Raw genomic sequence first — 18,484 nt, forward strand, 5'->3', positions numbered from 1 at the left:
TTTTGTTACAGCAGCTCACTGTCACGTCAGTGCACACAGGAATAGAAGTATAGCAAAAAATATAATATACTATAATACAGGTCAGAAAAGAAATTAAGTACCAGGTGGGTATATGTATAAAATTAAAATAAGTGTGAAGTACAAAGTGGGTTTACCGGTTGATGATGATAATACGGTATAAAGTAATAGTGCATGAACTTTCAAGTTAAGTGTAGCTTTTTAAGATTATAATGAGACGGAGGATATTGCACAGCAGTAATAGAAGTATGAATAAATATCAATAAATAGGGAATTTTAAACTGAAAAGAGTATATTGCACAGAAGTACTAACACAGAATATAACAATGGAAACTGCACAGAGATGCAATTTCAAAATGCAAATACTGGCCATAAATAGTATCAACATTTTGTTTTACACAAGGGAAATCTTAAGAATTAAAAAGGATTAAGGAACTCTAAAGGATTTTTTTTTTTATTCAGCCACATTACCAAAAGAGATAAAATTAAAACATAAAGTTTTTATAAAGGTATTACTGGCATGAAAATGAAAACCCAACACTGACTGAGTAGGACAGTGTAGTTGTAAAGGTGCTTATTACTGTCCTGTCATGGCTGTGATGGATGGCCCTTTTCATTTTATGTTCTTTTAGTATACATCCATGACATTGATAGGCATGCATTTTTCTTTTCAACACAGTTTATAGTGACATTTTTGTAGTGGGATACTGTGTGAGTAAAACATGACCTGACTTGACATGAAAAAAATTCCGAACTGCTTAAGTTGTGTTTTAAGCTCTAGGATCCCTCCTGCTACACACACAGACAGCCATGTAAAAGGTAGCTATTACACCCACATTATCCGCTGGATTATGGTGCTTATCTGCTCACAGTTGAGGTTCTGTGCATACCTTTTGTTGGGGACCTTTATATTCTACCAGGATGTGCTGCACATGAACTAAAGAAAGATAAATGTTTTTTAAATCCCTGAGAAGGGAATAATTGTGTGAACAAAGCATAATACTTTAGGACAGGTTGTGATATGAACCTGGCCTGTTATGTGAAGAGGGAAGTTAAAAAATGTATATGGTGCAAAATTGAATGAGCATCAATCACTTGTTTTCTGGCAAATATCATCCTTTCAGTTTATCTTACTTCTTCTGCTTTATCTTGGACTGGAAGATACATATATTAGGATTTTCTGAGAGCTCAGAAAGCTATCAAAAAGCTGTAAAAAATGTTCTATATTTTTAATGATCTTTCCTCAGTGTTGTATCACTTGAATTTGCCTAAACTATCAGGGCTGTACCTTTTAATATAAATATCTGTATGTATCTGACGGTCAAGAATGAACTTCCCTGCCCAAAATTCAGTGTGTGAGCGCAACAGAGTGTACGTTGTACTCCAGCAGGGGCACTGTCACATAGCCTACACCCATTGCATGCCATGTTGCCCTGTCAGTACACAAGGCAATTGTTGTTCTCTTCGTTAATGCAAAACGGAGGAAATTAGCAAGCCATGCTGAACAGATATTAATGACACCAAACACCTGAGACATGCAAGCATATATAAGCACTTCCTTAGCACACTATGGAGTGATACCTGCACGAGCGCTTAACCTAGGTGCTTTTCAAGGAGGAGTAGAGGAATGAAAACAACAGTAAACCTGCTGAGCATGGTATTGTTCTCTGCTTCTCCTTTAGTGCAATCTTTAACCAGTTAACCAGTTCTCAAAATAAATCACAAAATCTCCCTTAGTCCAAAAAGTTTAAAATAGGTTCAGTTTGGTTCTTGTCCTTTAAGTTGGGAAAGTCTGGGCCGAATTTACAAAGAATGAATTGTGGCCGCTGATAACACCATGAATTGCACATCATTTGCAATCGCTGTCTGCGCCGTCTCAAGGTCCTACTCACAAAAGATATTGTGCTAATGATATTACAGCGCAAACACGCCCATAAAGTTTTGCAGCTGAGTGCAGTTTGTCATTGATTTGCATCTGTTAAATGTTCATCTGCAATTTCCTGTAGTGGCCCCAGTAATATTTGTTCTTAAGGTGTACTGAAATAGCAGATCACATGACATGGTTAAGCAATGTTTGAGTCAAAAAATGTTACAAATGCAGTTGCAAGAACAAAACTTACCACTCATGTGGAAATAGATGTTTGATTTGAAAGAGAACTTATTCTAATTATAACTATTCTAATTATGTAATAACTCCCCCTGCTCTTTCATTCATTTCTATCTGCAGTATGTCTCTTATTTTTCTATGACTCACTCTGTATGGAGTGATTGTTATTAGGGGGCTTTAACTGTGCGCTCTCCCTCATGCCTCTGGGCGCATGGAGAGCTGTTTCCTCTCCTACTCTGCTCTCTGCTGGACTGTTTCAGTGCGTAACCACCGTCTCCGTTTCTCACAGCAGCAGGTTTTATGTTGTTTTACAGTTTCATTCTCTCATCGTGAATATCAGGTTTTGTACTGTCTCTGTGCGCATATGATATACTGTGATGCGCTATTGCTAGGCCTAGCTACAATCACTGCTGCCACGATCACTGGAAAGTCCGGGTGTGCCGCCCCTTTATAAATGCGCTTCAGTTACCACCAACTCCCTGAAGACGCTAATAATGACACTCTGGTAACTGCGTGTGGGTATTAGTGCTGGTGTTTGTGAATTTGACCTTGTTTTTCAATGAGGCTCATTTGCATAGAAAGGGGCCAATTTTGCGCCAAATGTATGCATATTATTTACATACCTGCAAATAGCACCGGAGCACCGAGACACTCTTTGCTTGGCAGCGCAGTTAGGGGAGCAGTTTACCCTTTGCGGGTGCTTTGAGAATTATACGGTTTCATTTTGTCGTATTTATGGACATTTAGCGGTCGCAAAAGCTGCACAACCCTTTTGTGAATTCCTCTGTGTCTTTTCTTTCCCCTTAAAAAAATAATAAACCAAATTATACAAAACCAATGTTCAATGTTTTTTCCTTTAAATGGAGTGTGGTGAGGTCTCAGTGCTTATCTGTACAATGTGATGAAGAGATGTGGAGTGAATCAGTCCTCCTGACTGGTGAGACGCCCCTCTGCACACCCACTGTGCATCCTCTGCTCTTCTGTCATACGTCCCCTGCTAGTCTCTTGTATGACAACAAGGAAGTTCTGTCTTTTAACGGCATCTAGACTAGAGCACGCCTCTTGGCTACCCAGAGGCAGAAGCTAGATATACAAGCTGAAATTGCCTGTAGTTCTTCTATGACTCCAACTACGTCACTGTCAGGTCAAATGACGGCACTGAATGCAGGAAGAAATACTTGGCGAACTTGGCTTTCTCTGTCAATATAACATGCACAGAGGAATTTATTGCTTCACTGGACTACATTTACCATCAACACTGACTGGACATCCACATAAAAAGTGCAGAATTTTCCCTTTTTTTCCCTTTTTTCCCTTTCCTTTTTTAGCGCCTATGCTCCAACTCTGGACGCTGAAGAAGAGGTAAAGGAGAACTTCTACGTCCAACTTGATAACGTCCTTTCCTCTGTTCCCATAGTTTAGGATTAGGTTGTGTGTGTTGTGTTAATGTGTGTTGAATTAAGCGGCCAACCTATAAAACATCTTAGTTGCTAATAGATACTTAGAGCCTTTCTAACCCATCACACCCAAATACTGTACATGTGATTTTGAAGCTAGCTACCTCTCTAAAGCAATTTATAATTTCAAGACTACAATTTTCAGACATATGATTGTGGAATTAATTTAAGTAAAAGAAAATTAACAAATGAGAATAGACGGTGTAGTCCCTCATTCGTCCAGGAGTGTTCTATCATAGAAAAGGTTTCAGTCGTAGTCATCTGGACACTGTTTTCAGAATCAAGACATTTCGGCCCCCGAATGTCTTTCTATGATAAATGAGAATAGAGTAAGTCTAATTTAGGGGTATCTACTACTAATTTGCACTTCCAAAAAAGTTTTGTAAAAAACATAATTGCTGTCCAGATTGAACTTTTTCCGAATCCAGGAGGTTTGACAGCTTGCAGCACAGAAATTGTAGGGAGCAGGTTGGGGTAGATGGATGGGCGTACAAAGCACAGGACTTTAAGACTGGTGACTGGGCTTTCTATGCTGTGTCCGCTCACCTTTTTTTGATCATTTTAATCTGTTTTGGGACCGACTGTCTCTGTAAGAGAGACGGGCTTCACCCAAACAAACTGGACTTATGAATGCTAGCCGCTAACATACAGCATGCGGTCCTCTCCACGTGAATGACACACCCCACACACACACCCCGGAATCTCCCTCTCCCTCTCCGCTTTCTTCTCAGGCCACTGTTTCCATCGCTAGCCCCCCCAACTGTCCTCCCCTGGCACTTACACCTTCACCGGTTAATTTCCCTATTCAAACTGTTGTAACAGATAGGGCCTTCCCTCCAGTGAGACGTTCTGCTGTGCGCAGCGGCTCAGACCCTCACTACCTGCGTCCCTTGGCTTGGGCCTCTGCTGTTGCTAGTTGTTGGTCTGTGCCCCTCAGGATGGCGCTAATAAATGCTCACTCCATTGCAAATAAGTCCTTTATATTGAATGTTTTATTCACATCTAAAGGCTTGGATTTCCTGTTTCAGTGTTTGGTTTGTCCATTCCAGGCTAATGTAGAAACATGGTGGTGCAACATGGCAACCTCCGTGAAAGGGGACCCGCTCCCTAGGTAGATACAAATGGCTTATTCTAAGGTAATGAAAACACCATTCTTATTTTCAGTTGATTATACCCTAATGAAAACATACTTATAAATATTATATTCCATTTCTGCCAATAGCTCCTCCTAAATGTTACACACTGGACCTTTAAGGAACACACCCAGACTGTAGTAGTAGGTGTTTAAGTTCCTGCTCACAGGCACTTAATACTGCGTTCAGCGCTCTGGGACACGATCAATAAAATTAAATATTCAATGTTTTATCTCTGTAAAGAAGTGGCTAGTGCTTAAAAAAAGTGACACTAGCTTGATTCCAGTGTCAGATCCAATAATGCTGTGTTCACATAAAGGAAATTTAACATAAACCCTAGAGAAGAAGCATGGCCTGTTTTCACTGAGATTTATGCATGACACATACCATTCAAACCCTTCCATGTTTGCTTCACTCTCATCCCGTCTGTCTTTCTTGTGTGTGGCGTTAGACATCTGTAACACATCTCTGCTGGCAGATTTATTAGTTGTTGTGCCTGGCTTAACGGTGCACTTAACAGCTTTCTCTGGCTCAGCGAGCAGGCCAGCTCCTGCAGAAACCCTCTTTGGATCCTTCAGAGTGACTTACTGTGTTACCCTGTCAGGCTGGATAGGCCTGTTGATCCATGCAGGCCTTTACTGATAATTAGTGTTCAACAGAGAAATAGAGTAGTGGACGTGTAATAGACTATGTGTGTAGCCACAAGAAGCTGGATAGATCCAGGTTTAGATGGACAGGCCTTAACAGTGTATGTGTTCCCACAAGCTACCAGTTTGAAGCTTTCAACAGACCTTAGTTTTCTTCAGCAAATGGAGTTGGCTAAGTTGTCATGTCCAAGTACGGGCTGAAGAGACAGCTCCATGACAACTGTGCAAATCCCATCCACTAAGAAAGACTGTGAGATGCATTTGAAAGCTTCAGAAAAAGCTAGGGGGTGTTTTTCTTTTGTCAAGCTATGAATTTATTCTGATAGCATATGTTCTTTCGTCTTTAAAAAAAGGAGACAATCCAGGTGAAAATTGGTGCAGTGTTTATCATTTTCAGCCCAGTGTTTCTAGATCGCGTCTGTGGGGGCAACGCTGGATTACCAACTGGGCAAAGTGGGCAACTGCGAGAGATCTGGGAATGTAGAAACATGGCTGAAAAGAAGTCCCATGGGCAAAGAAACACCAGCGGTCAGACAATCAGACAGGTTGGAAACAAGTCTCCAGATTAGTCAAACAGTCTTTTGCAAACATCCATCACAGTCTGCTGCAACTTGACCTGCTGTATTAACCATAGTGGTGCGTGTGCACAACTTTCCTGTGCAATGAGGGATTAGTACTTCTCTTTCAGCTAAGTTTTAAACTGTTGGCTTGTTTACAACCTGTCTGATCATCTGTATTTCTTGCCCTGTTGGAAGAAGAAGCCAGTTGTATTAAAATTATTAAATAAAACTAAATATATATTTTTGCACTGTATTCATAGTCTCGTAGATTCTTGTTGACATATAATGTTGATGTACACACACATAGTGTGTAAAAAAACACTTTTTCTGTTAAAAATCAGCTTGTATGTGTCTGCTTGGATTTGAAAGTTCAGTTTAGCCGAATTCTCTGGCGCCCCCCTAACCGTGAATGTTGCTGGTGAGTGTTGTGCTTTTATCATCCTACGCATTGTAAGCTTGATGTTAGCTGTGTAGTCAGCCCTCTGTTAACGCAGCATTTTTTTCTCTCACCGCACACAGGCTCCATCCCAGCACTCCCCAGCGCCCAACCAGTCCTATAATCTATTTATTTATAATATATTTAATCCTATAATAGCAGACTCATCTCATGTTTATTGTGACTGCTCAAAGAATTGCTTGCTCATTTTCAAGTCCTGCCCCGGGAGGACAACAGATGCAGCACACTGCCTGCTTGAAGCAGAGCCATTAATCACAGCAGTGCCGTTAGTGAATGGGACTTGCTCAGCGGAGCAAGAAAAGGAAAAAAATAGGAACACCTCTTATTTAATTAAGAAAAAAGCAGAGATTGACAATGACTGAGCGACTCCCCTTATTCAAATGGAAGCAGACTGTACTATTCATTTGGAGCATTACAGGACATTTTCAGGAAAACTGTTGGAAACATGACATTGTTAATGTTCAAATGGAAGATAGATTATGCATTCTTCCCTTGACAAAAGTATCTACTGCCCATATTAGCACATTGTTGCTGTTTCTATCCTCTGGAGAGAACACAGAGCCATTTACTTGTTGCCTGCAATGAAACAAGCTGTAAAAGTATTCAGTGCATTAACAACCTCCAAATCTTGTGAGATTTTCTTAGACTGAATTGAAACACTGCCCTATAAAAGTGAAACTGAATGCATTGATGTTTTGTCCAACATTAACCTGAGAAGTGTGGGCCATGTGTTATGGGTCAGAAGCCATTGGAGGGAGGGCGGATGTTGGTACAGTAATAGTTTGCACATGGACACCAGAAAGAGCTCCTTGATTAAGCAACAGCTGCCCGGTGTCAAAAGTCGCCGCGCACCCCTTCCCCCTCCCTCCTTTGACAGAAGGGAGATAGGGAGGGACAGACGGCCTCTGGGCCCCTTTGAGGGCCTAAACAAAAACACTCCTTTCTCCGTAAGCTTCTGATGCTCCAAGCTTTGTCTTCTCTCTCCCGTAGTTTTGTGCTTTCTCGTCTCTCTCCTCTATCCTTCTGTCGCTTTCAGCAGGTATTTTAAGCTACAGAGACTGGATCTTTGGTTGTGGGCCACCTGCTGCCCCCGTGTTCCTGCTCGACAACTGCTACTACAGTTGTTGTTATTGACCTTGTTATTATTATTGTAATTATTATTCCTATGACACTCATTCCCATTATTATTACTTTATTAATATTAATATTACCACTACCATTACATTATTACTATTTTAAAATTCTAGGTGGAATTTGCATTGTGCTTCCCTCTCCCCCACCCCCCTTCTCTGGTTCTGCTTGAGGTTTCTGCCAAGTTAGCAGGCAGAATTTGTGTAGTGTGCTAAGCTTTGTTGCATAAATCTTGCGCAGGCTCTTGTGTTGCTGCTGTAAGATAGAGTTTTCAGCTCTGCTGTGTGTCTGCTCCAAGCAGATACACTGAGAAGGAGACAGCAGCTGCTGAGCAGCAATGCTGTAGACGAAGCCAGGAGGAAAGAGAGAGAACAATGACCGCTGACCCCCTTTATTGACCTGGTGATATCCTGGCTCACAGGTCAGACCAATGGGAGCTGAAAGCTAGTATAGTAGAATATAGTAGGTATACTATAGTAGGAGTTCACAACTCCGGGGATTCTGGGAGACTGAGTTCAATGGGTCTCCTTTGTTTACAGAACAAAAGAACATGCTGTCTCCTAATAGAGCTCAGGTAAAGTCTCACAAATTAATGAATTTAAATGATGGAGTGCCAGTGGTCCCAACAAAATGAAACAAAACTCATAGAACTCATTAGAAAAATCTGATTTTGCTGAACAAATACACACAGAAATCATTGATTTGATGAGTTGCACGTCTTAAAATTTCTTGATGTCTAGGTTAAATATGCTAAATTTGTTTTTGTTTTGTTTTTTTACATCTTCCTGGTATTAGCATGCAATCTGTTATCTTGATATTATCTGGATAAATATGATAAACTTTGACCTGCTGGTGGAGCTAGAGGAAAGGTGAGAGGATCACCAAAGTCATTAGGATTCCTTTGGGGACCATGAATGTCTGTATAAAATTTCATGGTAGTCCATCTAAGAATTGTTGAGATATTTCAGTCAGGACCAAAGTGGTGGACCGACAGATATTGCTATCCCTAGAGCCATGCTGCTAGCATGGCTATGCATGAAAATCCTATTATATATGATTCTTGATGATGAGCTTGGTCCTCATTTAGCAGTTTCTGTTTCCTGTGTGACTGAATGAGAGAGTGTGTGACTCTGTGCCACCCCAAAATGAATACCCCTGTAGAAGACTGTTTGACTTCACCACTGTATCACCATTGTTTCAACAGTATTTCAATGATTATATTTCAATGTCACATGTAATCATTGCTGTTAATGGTAAAATGCAACCTGTTTGGCATGGTCCTCTGGTGCATTTGGTTTGGTTCATTTAGCCTGGTATGAAAGCTGTCAATAAAACTCTGGTGCTGACCAAACAACTGGACCAAGGCCACCTGAAAAGGAGCTTTCTCAGTCGCTTCTAAGCAGACTCTGGTGCAGTTTCTTTGTGGTGTGAAAGCAAAGCAGACCAACCACAGGACTATGTGATAGTAGATATGTAATTTTAGCATGAATTCAAAATCTAAACTACTATTAAAAGAGTACTCCACTGATTTGCCATTGCACTCCTATAACATTGTTCAATTCATGATGGAAAGGATCAAAATCGATGCAGCAGAACCAGAAGATTTTCCCTGATCAATCAGAAAGCAAAAGGGAGAAAACAGTGGTGTGTTGAACTTGTGTCCTACTCTGTGTGTTTTAGCAGTTACTTGTTACAAAAAGAGCAAAATGTAGTAACCACACAGTAACTATCCCCATTACGGTCATTTTTTGGGTCCCATTTCTATATGTTCGTCACTATTTATAGACATACATGGTCTAATTCAAGTCTCTACTAATTATACTTACAGTTAATTCTTGGTGAGCTCTTTGTGACACCAGAGAACATAAATAAACCCATTATGTTCAATAAACTGCTGCATAACTTTAACGCTGTCAGTCTCTGGAATTTGATTTCCCCACATGGGCCCATGTTGTGCTGATGATGCAGGATGAGTCGCCAAAACTCTCCAATGAATGTCAGTCCATATGAGTTTGTGCTTAAAGCTCTTTGTTCATTTATAATAAGCCAGTGTAAACATGAAGCGGACCAGAACTAAAAGGCAACAACAAATATTTTTTTCCCTTGGCCTGGACCAAATGAACTGAACTACAGGTGTGAAAGTATCTTTAGATGTTTAAAAATCTTTAACTTTTCAACCTAAATTTAGCCCAGGTTTAAACTAGACTTCCAAACTTCTTTTCACCTGCAAATCACCAAATCAATACTTACTGGGTACCTTCAATTTGAAATAATAATGATTTACAGTAAGCAAATAATGAATTTCATGAAACTGAAAACAGCAGTTCAGACAAACACCCACAGATTTACAGCCAGAATGGACATTAAGTTGTGAATTGACAAAGCAGTATGGAAAGCAATTCTCTGCAGACTGTCATGCAAAGGTCTGCTCTGATCCCCCAAGTTCAGGACTTCCAGGAAACTTGTTGGGTAGTGTGGCTGATTATAGTCATCATATCCAACTTTCTGAATTGAGAGTAGGATGTCTCTAAAAATATCCTGTGAGGCTTCTTCTCTAGTTTGACACAATACACTCCAGCACTTTCATTACCAGTGTGAATTCCAAACCAACTTTCATTTCAAGGCATGTAGAGGAGTCAAATTATAGCCCTAGGTTTCTATGGGTCACCGCAAAATTCTCTGATTTGCGTCAGATGTAATTTTGCATAAACACTTTACTGTCACCATAATGACATTCTGTTACATTGGAAACTGACTGAACAGACTCTGTTCCTGGAAGCTGAGGAGACTGATTTATTTTGATGGGCAGAGGAAGTGCTAAGGGGAAGTGGGCAGGCAAATATTCCAAACATCTCAAAGAGAAACTGAAGTTGACTCCCTCAGCTGGACCTTTGGCACCATTAGTTGCCACTGGCAGTCCGAAACTTATTTTGACTTGCACAACATGCCTGTTTGTTCACTTAAGAAATGTTTTCAAATGGAAGTCAAATAGAAACCATTTCTCAACACTCTCAAGTCTAGTCAGAGCATTAGCCTAAGATTAAAATGGTAATGTGCAAAATGAGAGTTTTTGAGACTGTCCTCCCAAGAAGAACCACAGCATCAGTCGTTTCAGCGAGTGCCCCAAAACGACATGTTTTCGTTGTCTGTTGACAGCGCTCTCTAGAGGCCGTAAGAATTCTGACGGGAGCAAAAGAGGAGTTCAGGTGATGTTATTATAGAGCGACAAAGTCTGTGTTAGAGGTGTTCAGTACAGTACAACGAATCTCTATCAACAAATCTTAAAACTGAACTCACTTTACTGAATCACAATTGTCACTGACCGAATCAGCAGCTTTTACCAGTGGAGGTCTCCTCACTAGAGACTGAGAGCATTGTTCTCAGCTGAGCTGTGATACACAGTACATTACTTCTTTGTTAAAAGTCTATGAAAAGACAGCGAAAGCCACAGAAACAATCATAATCTGATAACTGTTGTTACAGTATGTGGCTGCTGAGCTATCAACCTTATGTGCAGTGCTTTTATAGGCTATTTTGTACTGAACTGAAGTAACAGCCTGGACTAGCAACACACTGAATGTACCACTGAACTGAAGACAGTCAGATTAGCAAACTACATAGTCAGTGACTACGAATCTTTGAACTGAACTAAAGAAGTGATTCGAATCAGCAAAATGATTCATGATTTCCACTTCTAGTCCACATAGGGAGGAGGTTGAGGTAGATGAGTGGGCCAACAAAACATCGAACTTTAACACGCAAGATAGCTTTTCGTTTCCTGTTTCCAACCGCGAGTCAACGTTCATTTGTTTTAGTCATGATCATGATCGTCCCTGAACCTTAACCATGTGGTTATTATTGTAACCATGACAATGAAGGCCCCTAACCATAACAAAGTAGTCATTTTAACCTAGACCACAATGTTTCCCTAACCTTAACAAAATACTTATTTTAACCTAAACCATGATCTTTCCCTAAACCTTATCAACTCGTTTTTGTGCCTATACCTAACCAAACCTAAACCATAGCGTTGTCACATCATAAAACAAATACATTTTTCAACAGTGATTTGTAACGGTTTTTGAAGGCACAGACAAATGATGTTGTCCTGTTGATGGGGGCGTCAGATCAGAAAATGTGTCGTTCCAGAGGGCATGGACAAACAAAATTTACATTCACAGATGAGTAACCACACCATTTTAAAAAACCTTTAACTATGAATGCAAAACCAACAGTGGCTTAGAATTCCCTCTGAACATGACACTGACTGCATGACTGCAGACCTAAAGTTGCACTTTATTTTGTTATTTTGAATTTGTGAGAGTGTTATATTATGAAGAGTACAGTTTAGACCTGCTCTATATGAAAAGTGCCCTAAGATAACTTCTGTTATGAATTGAATTGAATTGAATAGGTGAGAGGGCATCCTGCCAAACTCACTTCAGGTCACCAGTGAACAAATCAGTGCAGGAAATTCCTGTCTGCTCCTCACAGGCACGAAACCATAAAACTAATTCCGTTGAAACCAAAATGTTATGTGTCTCATTATGAAAGTAGTAACTTTTTGGTAAAAAAAAAAAGTGTTATATCAATAAATGTGGCCAGTTTTTATAGATAAAATTCTCTATTCTCAATTTAACACTCTTTGCACCAATACTTAATTTGTGGTTGTAAATCGTCACAATACACAGATATACTTCAGACAGAGTTAGGCTGCTGCAATGACATAAATGCACTGCCATTGAACACAGTTTTACAAACCAAACCTCTGAACCCTTTTCTCTTAATCATGGTGAGGGGGGCCCAGACAGGAAGTGGCTGTATTGTGTGAACAACAACAGAACTTGGGTTATCTCCCTGCAGGGTCAAGTAAACATCTCTCTGGCCAGCTCCAGCTAACCCTGTCTGGGACAAGTGACCCACTGGAGGTCGTTTGACAACAGGGAATACAGTACTGGCGGCTACCTCTTATCCTACCCGCCTGTGCACCACAGGCTGATGCTGTCTGCTTAGTATAATCTCATTACACAGCTAAGTAGACTGAGTTGTAGCTTTAAAATACACAAAGTGGTTAGCAATATGATATGATTAATATGGAAAATTTTGCTACATAGAATCATAAAAGTTGTTTATTGTCACAGACCGGATAATCATTCTTTGAAGCTGTTGCTGATCAAAATTCCTCTTCATTGATCTGTTCCCTGCTGCTAAAAAGGTGCATTTATGTCATTGCAGCAGTTTGGTAAGCACAATCGTTTTATTAATAAACGATACCCAAAACTACAAATATAAGACCCATGTTGTAATAAACTGGAATAATCCTTTAAATACATTATCATCCAAAGGGTTGTCAGGCAAGAAAGGATCAGGAATTGTGGGAAATTAATGACAGATAAACAGATGGAGTGGGGTTCTGTTATAGTGTTTTTCATGGAGGTGGATATATTTTCCATAGAGATGTAGTCTATGATAAAGTTTTTCCAGTATGTAATATGTATGGTGTTCCTTGATTTCCAGTTCATGAGGAGATTTCTTGGCGATAGTCTCTCCACAAGGAGAGGTCTACTGTTTTTCTTGTTCAAGCTGATTGTTGATGTCACCTAGTAAGCAGAGTGAGGGGGATAATGGGAAGAGTCCAGGAAGGATAGTGTCTCAGTGGTCTTTTTCCAAAAATGTTTAATGGGTGTGCAGTGCTAGGTGGTGTGAACACAGCTATCTGGGCTGTTTGTGTGCAATGCGAACAGATTTCTGATGAAAATCTTATTTTTCCATTACATTGTTTTCCATTAACTCTGTGGAGTATCTTACTGCATGAGTTGTAGGTTGCAATTTTTAGTCATGAAGAAGATGTTTTGATGTTTTGGTTCTAGAACTCAGCATCAGTAGTGTTTGAAGTCTAGTTCCCATTTTATTGATGGTATGGATAGCATTTTGTCAGATTCTGAAATTATTCTACATATTTTGGAAAGGAGTTTTTCATTCAGGAAGAGATATTAATTAACTCTGAAGTTGAGTTAGGGAGATTTAGGTTGGTGGCCATAATGTAAATCTTTTTTTGGATGGAGGATTTAAGTTGCAGATTTTCCAAAAATTGCTTTTTGGATGGAGGATTTCATCACAGCCACACCGCACTTGCAGATTTTCCAAAATCAGCCACTTGCTTACCTCAGTCAGTGTCCGGTCTCGTTTATACTAAGGACAGATCAGAGCAGTCTTCCTGATCTTTCTCCCTGAGAACTCTGAACCCAGCTTCTGTCGATCTACAGTCTCCAGATTGTGCCGCTCTATCTCCCGGCTCCAGTCCATCTCGTATCTCCTGAGTGTGCTGCTCCGAATCCTGGCTCCCGTCTGTCTCCTGTGTCCGGAGCTCCTGTGTGTTCCTCTCGTCTTCGGTGTGTGGCGCCCCAGTGCCCACACACCTCTGCCATCAGTAAGAGAAAGGACAGTATCTATTCTTCTCTATAATACTTCTGTGTTTGCAATAAACTCTCAGTATCCTTACCACTCGCCTCCGGTTGTTCTGTCCATAACAGAAGACCGGACCAAGAAAAACAACTATACACAGCATGAGTACCTCGGATCCAGTACAGGAGTTATTGGAGATTCTACGCCGGGGTCTCATCGCTTCCTCACCATCTACCTCCACCTCCGATGCTTCCGCTTCCGCTCCGGTCACTCCAGCAGTTCCGCCATGTCCCAGTCCCATGGCCAAACCAGCGCCATTCTCTGGCCTGGTGGAGGACTGCAATGGATTTATTCTACAATGTTCCCTGGTCCTGGAGATGCAATCTTCCTTGTACCCCACTGAGCGCTCCAAAGTGGCTTTCGTCATCTCTCAGCTACAGGGGAGAGCGTTGCAGTGGGCCGAGTCTATCTGGTCCCAAAACGGTTCTGTCACTCAATCCCTGACGAGTTTCCTGGAGCACTTCCGCGAGGTGTTCGGAAGACCAGCTGGAGACTCCTCAGCCGGAGAAAAGTTATATCAACTAAAACAAGGTCAGCGGTCGATCCAGGACTACGCCTGGAATTCCGAACCCTCGCGGCAGCCAGTGGATGGAACGAGCAGTCCCTGATCACCACCTTCCGTCAGGGATTGGAACCCGGGTAAGATTGCATCTCGCTGCATACGAGGACACCATCGGCCTCGAACGGTTTATCCAGTTAGCCATCCGGGTGGCTACTCGTATGCAGACGTGTTTCTCAGAACACCAGGACCAGCCATCACTCACGCGCAACCTCCGTCAGCCAGAGAAACTCCGCCCTCCAGAACCAGAACCCGAACCCATGCAGTTGGACTCCTACCGACTAACCTCGACGGAGCGGCAGAGACGGCTGACCCGAGGATTGTGCTTGTACTGTGGAGCTTCTGGACATAATAGGGCCACCTGTCCAGTGAGACCACCACGTCCCATGGTGAGTGTAATTCTTCCTAGTCTCCCATGCAGTAAACCCCTGTCTACCGAAATAACTCTGGTGACCAAAAATTTTTCCATTCCAGTACAAGCCCTCATTGATTCCGGGTCAGCCGGCAATTTCATCTCCGGTTCCCTCTGCCGTCAACTCGGCATCAAGACATCCGTCACACCCACCAGTTACCAGGTCTGAGCCATAACCGGGAAAGCCATCAGTCGCCGCGGCATTCAGAGGGCTACCTATCCTGTCACCGTCCGGGTAGGCCTGCTGCATGAGGAACAACAGCACTTAATGGTTCTGGAGGGTTCAACTGCAGAGGTAATCTTAGGGCGCCCATGGTTGGAACAACATGACCCCATCATTTCCTGGGCTACAGGTGAAGTACTGAAATGGGGTAAGTCCTGTTTCCCTGGCTGTTTCCCTCGTCGACCCAAACCATCGTCATCCCACCTTCATAGGCTTCACTTGTGCACCACCTCCATCGAAAGTCCCAGAGAGAAGCAGTCAGTGGAAATCCCACCATGCTACGCCGCCTATAAGGATGTCTTCTGCCCTAAGAGAGCCTCTCAGTTACCTCCGCACCGGCCATGGGACTGTGCAATAGACCTCATCCCGGGTGAACCAGTGCCCCATGGAAAGATCTATCCGTTATCCATTCCTGAACAGAAAGCCATGGGGGAGTACATTGAGGAGGCCCTTGCCCAGGGCTACATCAGACCATCCACTTCTCCAGCAGCCTCAAGCTTCTTCTTCGTGGCCAAAAAGGACGGAGGCTTGCGGCCCTGTGTGGATTACCAACAAGATTACTGTCAAATTTCGGTATCCACTTCCCCTTGTCCCTGCTGCGCTGGAACAACTTCGCGGTGCCACTATCTACACCAAGTTGGACCTCCGCAGCGCCTACAACCTGATCCGGATACGTGAGGGGGACGAATGGAAGACGGCATTCGTAACACCTACGGGCCATTATGAGTACCTGGTAATGCCCTACGGTCTGGCCAACGCCCCCTCCGTCTTCCAAGACTTCATTCATGAGGTACTCCGGGAGTTTCTTCATAAATTCGTAATCGTATACATTGACGACATACTGATCTACTCCCGGAACCTAGAGGACCATCACCTACATGTTGCGGAGGTCCTAGAACGCCTGAGAAGTCATCACCTCTTCCTCAAAGCTGAGAAATGCGAATTCCATCAAACCTCTGTGCAGTTCCTTGGTTATGTCATCAGTGGTAGTGGCATCCAGATGGACGAGGGGAAGGTGGATTCCATCCGGAATTGGCCCACTCCAACCACTGTAAAAGAACTGCAATGATTTCTGGGGTTCGCGAACTTTTACCGTCGCTTCATCCGCAGCTACAGCAGGATAGTCCATCCCTTAACCAACCTCCTTCACAATAAGCCCAAGTCTCTGTCCTGGCCACCAGCTGCTCAAGAAGCATTTGACCTCCTCAAGAGGACCTTCACCAGCGCACCGCTCCTTACCCATCCTGATCCTGAGAAACCATTTACAGTCGAGGTGGACGCCTCTACTACTGGGGTAGGAGCGGTGCTATCTCAACCTCATGGAAACTCTGCTAAACTCCACCCATGTGCTTTCTTCTCCCGGAAACTCAGCCCGGCGGAGATGAACTACGACATCGGTGACCGAGAACTGCTGGCCGTGAAGTTGGCCTTAGAGGAATGGAGGCATTGGTTGGAGGGCGCCCAGCACCCCTTTACTGTGTTAACTGACCATAAGAATCTGGAGTATATCAAACAGGCCAAACGTCTTAACCCACGGCAGGCACGCTGGGCTCTGTTTTTCACCAGATTTCACTTCCATATCTCTTACCGTCCCGGTTCTAAGAACATAAAGGCAGATGCTTTATCCCGGCTACACGCTCCCGAAATCACTACAGATGACCCTGAACCTATTATACCTCAGCACGTGTTCGTCAACCCCATTCAATGGTCCGATAACTCAGTTCCCTCCTCCAATGTCTCCACCAGTACTCCGCCGGCTGTCCCCCCGGTCTACAGTACGTTCCGAGAACCCAGCGTAATCAACTCATCCATACTTCTCATACCTCGTTGGGCACTGGTCACCCAGGGGCCAATGGAACCCTCTCGCTGCTACGGGAATGCTTCTGGTGGCCAAGCATGGCAAGGGATGTGAGAAGGTACGTCCAGGGTTGTACTGAATGTGCCATGTCTAAATCTCCACGTCATCTTCCCGCAGGCAAACTATGTCCCCTGGCGACGCCCAATAGACCCTGGTCACACCTAGGAGTGGACTTCATCACAGATCTCCCTCCTTCAGACAACAACACCTGTGTCCTTGTGGTCGTGGACCAGTTCTCGAAGTCCTGCCGCCTCATCCCACTTCGAGGACTACCCACGGCTATGGAAACAGCTAAGTGCATCTTTAACCATGTCTTTCGGTACTACGGATTACCGGAGGATATAGTTTCAGATCGAGGACCACAATTCATCTCCCGGTTCTGGAAAGCCTTCTTTTCACTCCTGGGTGTGACTGTCAGCCTCTCCTCTGGCTATCATCCCCAAAGCAACGGTCAGACGGAGAGGAAGATTCAGGACATTGGGCGTTTTCTACGTACCTTCTGCCATGACCACCAGGACTCTTGGAACCAGTTCCTGGGCTGGGCCGAGTACGCCCAGAACTCTCTACGTCAACCATCCACTGGACTCACTCCCTTCCACTCGGTTACCAGCCCCCTCTCTTCCCATGGTCTGGGGAACCCTCGGAAGTTCCTGCCGTGGACCACTGGTTCCGAGAGAGCGAGAGGGTCTGGGACGCAGCTCATCATCAACTCCGGAGGGCACTCTGCAGGCGCAGGCTGACGGCCGATCATAGGAGATCCACCACTCCTAGATACCTGCCCGGCCAGAAGGTCTGGTTATCCACCCGTGACATCAGGATGCGCCTGCCCTGCAGAAAGCTAAGTCCCAGATTCATTGGCCCCTTTACCATAATCGAACAAATCAACCCTGTCACATATAAACTCCAGTTACCAGCCCAGTTCAAGATCCATCCTACTTTCCATGTCTCACTACTTAAACCGTTTTATCCTTCTGTTCCTGTCTCCACAGAGCCTGGCGAAACGACAGATACCCCCTTACCGCTTCTCTTAGAGGATGGTACCGCTTACCAGGTCCGCGAGATCTTGGACTCCCGACGCCGTGGTGGCCTTCTGGAATATCTGGTGGATTGGGAGGGGTGCGGTCCAGAGGAGAGGTCATGGGTTCCCGACATGACATTCTCGACCCTTCTCTTCTGACAGAATTCCACGCTGACCATCCGGATCGTCCAGCCCCGAGGAAGAGGACGGCCGCCACGACGTCGGGGGTCCCCGGTCCTCAGGAGCGGACCGTGAGGGGGTACTGTTACAGACACGCCAGGCTCCACCTCATCACAGCCACACCGCACTCCCTCACCGGAATACTAATTCCCAACACCTGTCACCCATCACACACCTGCACTTAATCAGCCACTCTACTCCCTATAAAACCCAGCTCCTCACCTCAGTCAGTGTCCGGTCTCGTTTATACTAAGGACAG

General features: G+C 43.6%; 1 long non-coding RNA gene across 1 annotated transcript in view; it reads left to right on the forward strand.

Moving 5' to 3' along the window:
* The window catches only part of LOC122862916, a 45,826-nt gene extending 31,934 nt beyond the window's left edge, over positions 1–13,892 (forward strand). Inside the window, exon 3 of the long non-coding RNA XR_006374870.1 lies at positions 13,777–13,892. This is a non-coding gene — a long non-coding RNA (uncharacterized LOC122862916). The remainder of the gene's footprint in view (positions 1–13,776) is intronic.
* Positions 13,893–18,484: the final 4,592 nt, after the last annotated feature.

The sequence above is a fragment of the Siniperca chuatsi genome, linkage group LG16, assembly GCF_020085105.1.
Source record: "Siniperca chuatsi isolate FFG_IHB_CAS linkage group LG16, ASM2008510v1, whole genome shotgun sequence".
NCBI classification, from domain to species: domain Eukaryota; kingdom Metazoa; phylum Chordata; class Actinopteri; order Centrarchiformes; family Sinipercidae; genus Siniperca; species Siniperca chuatsi.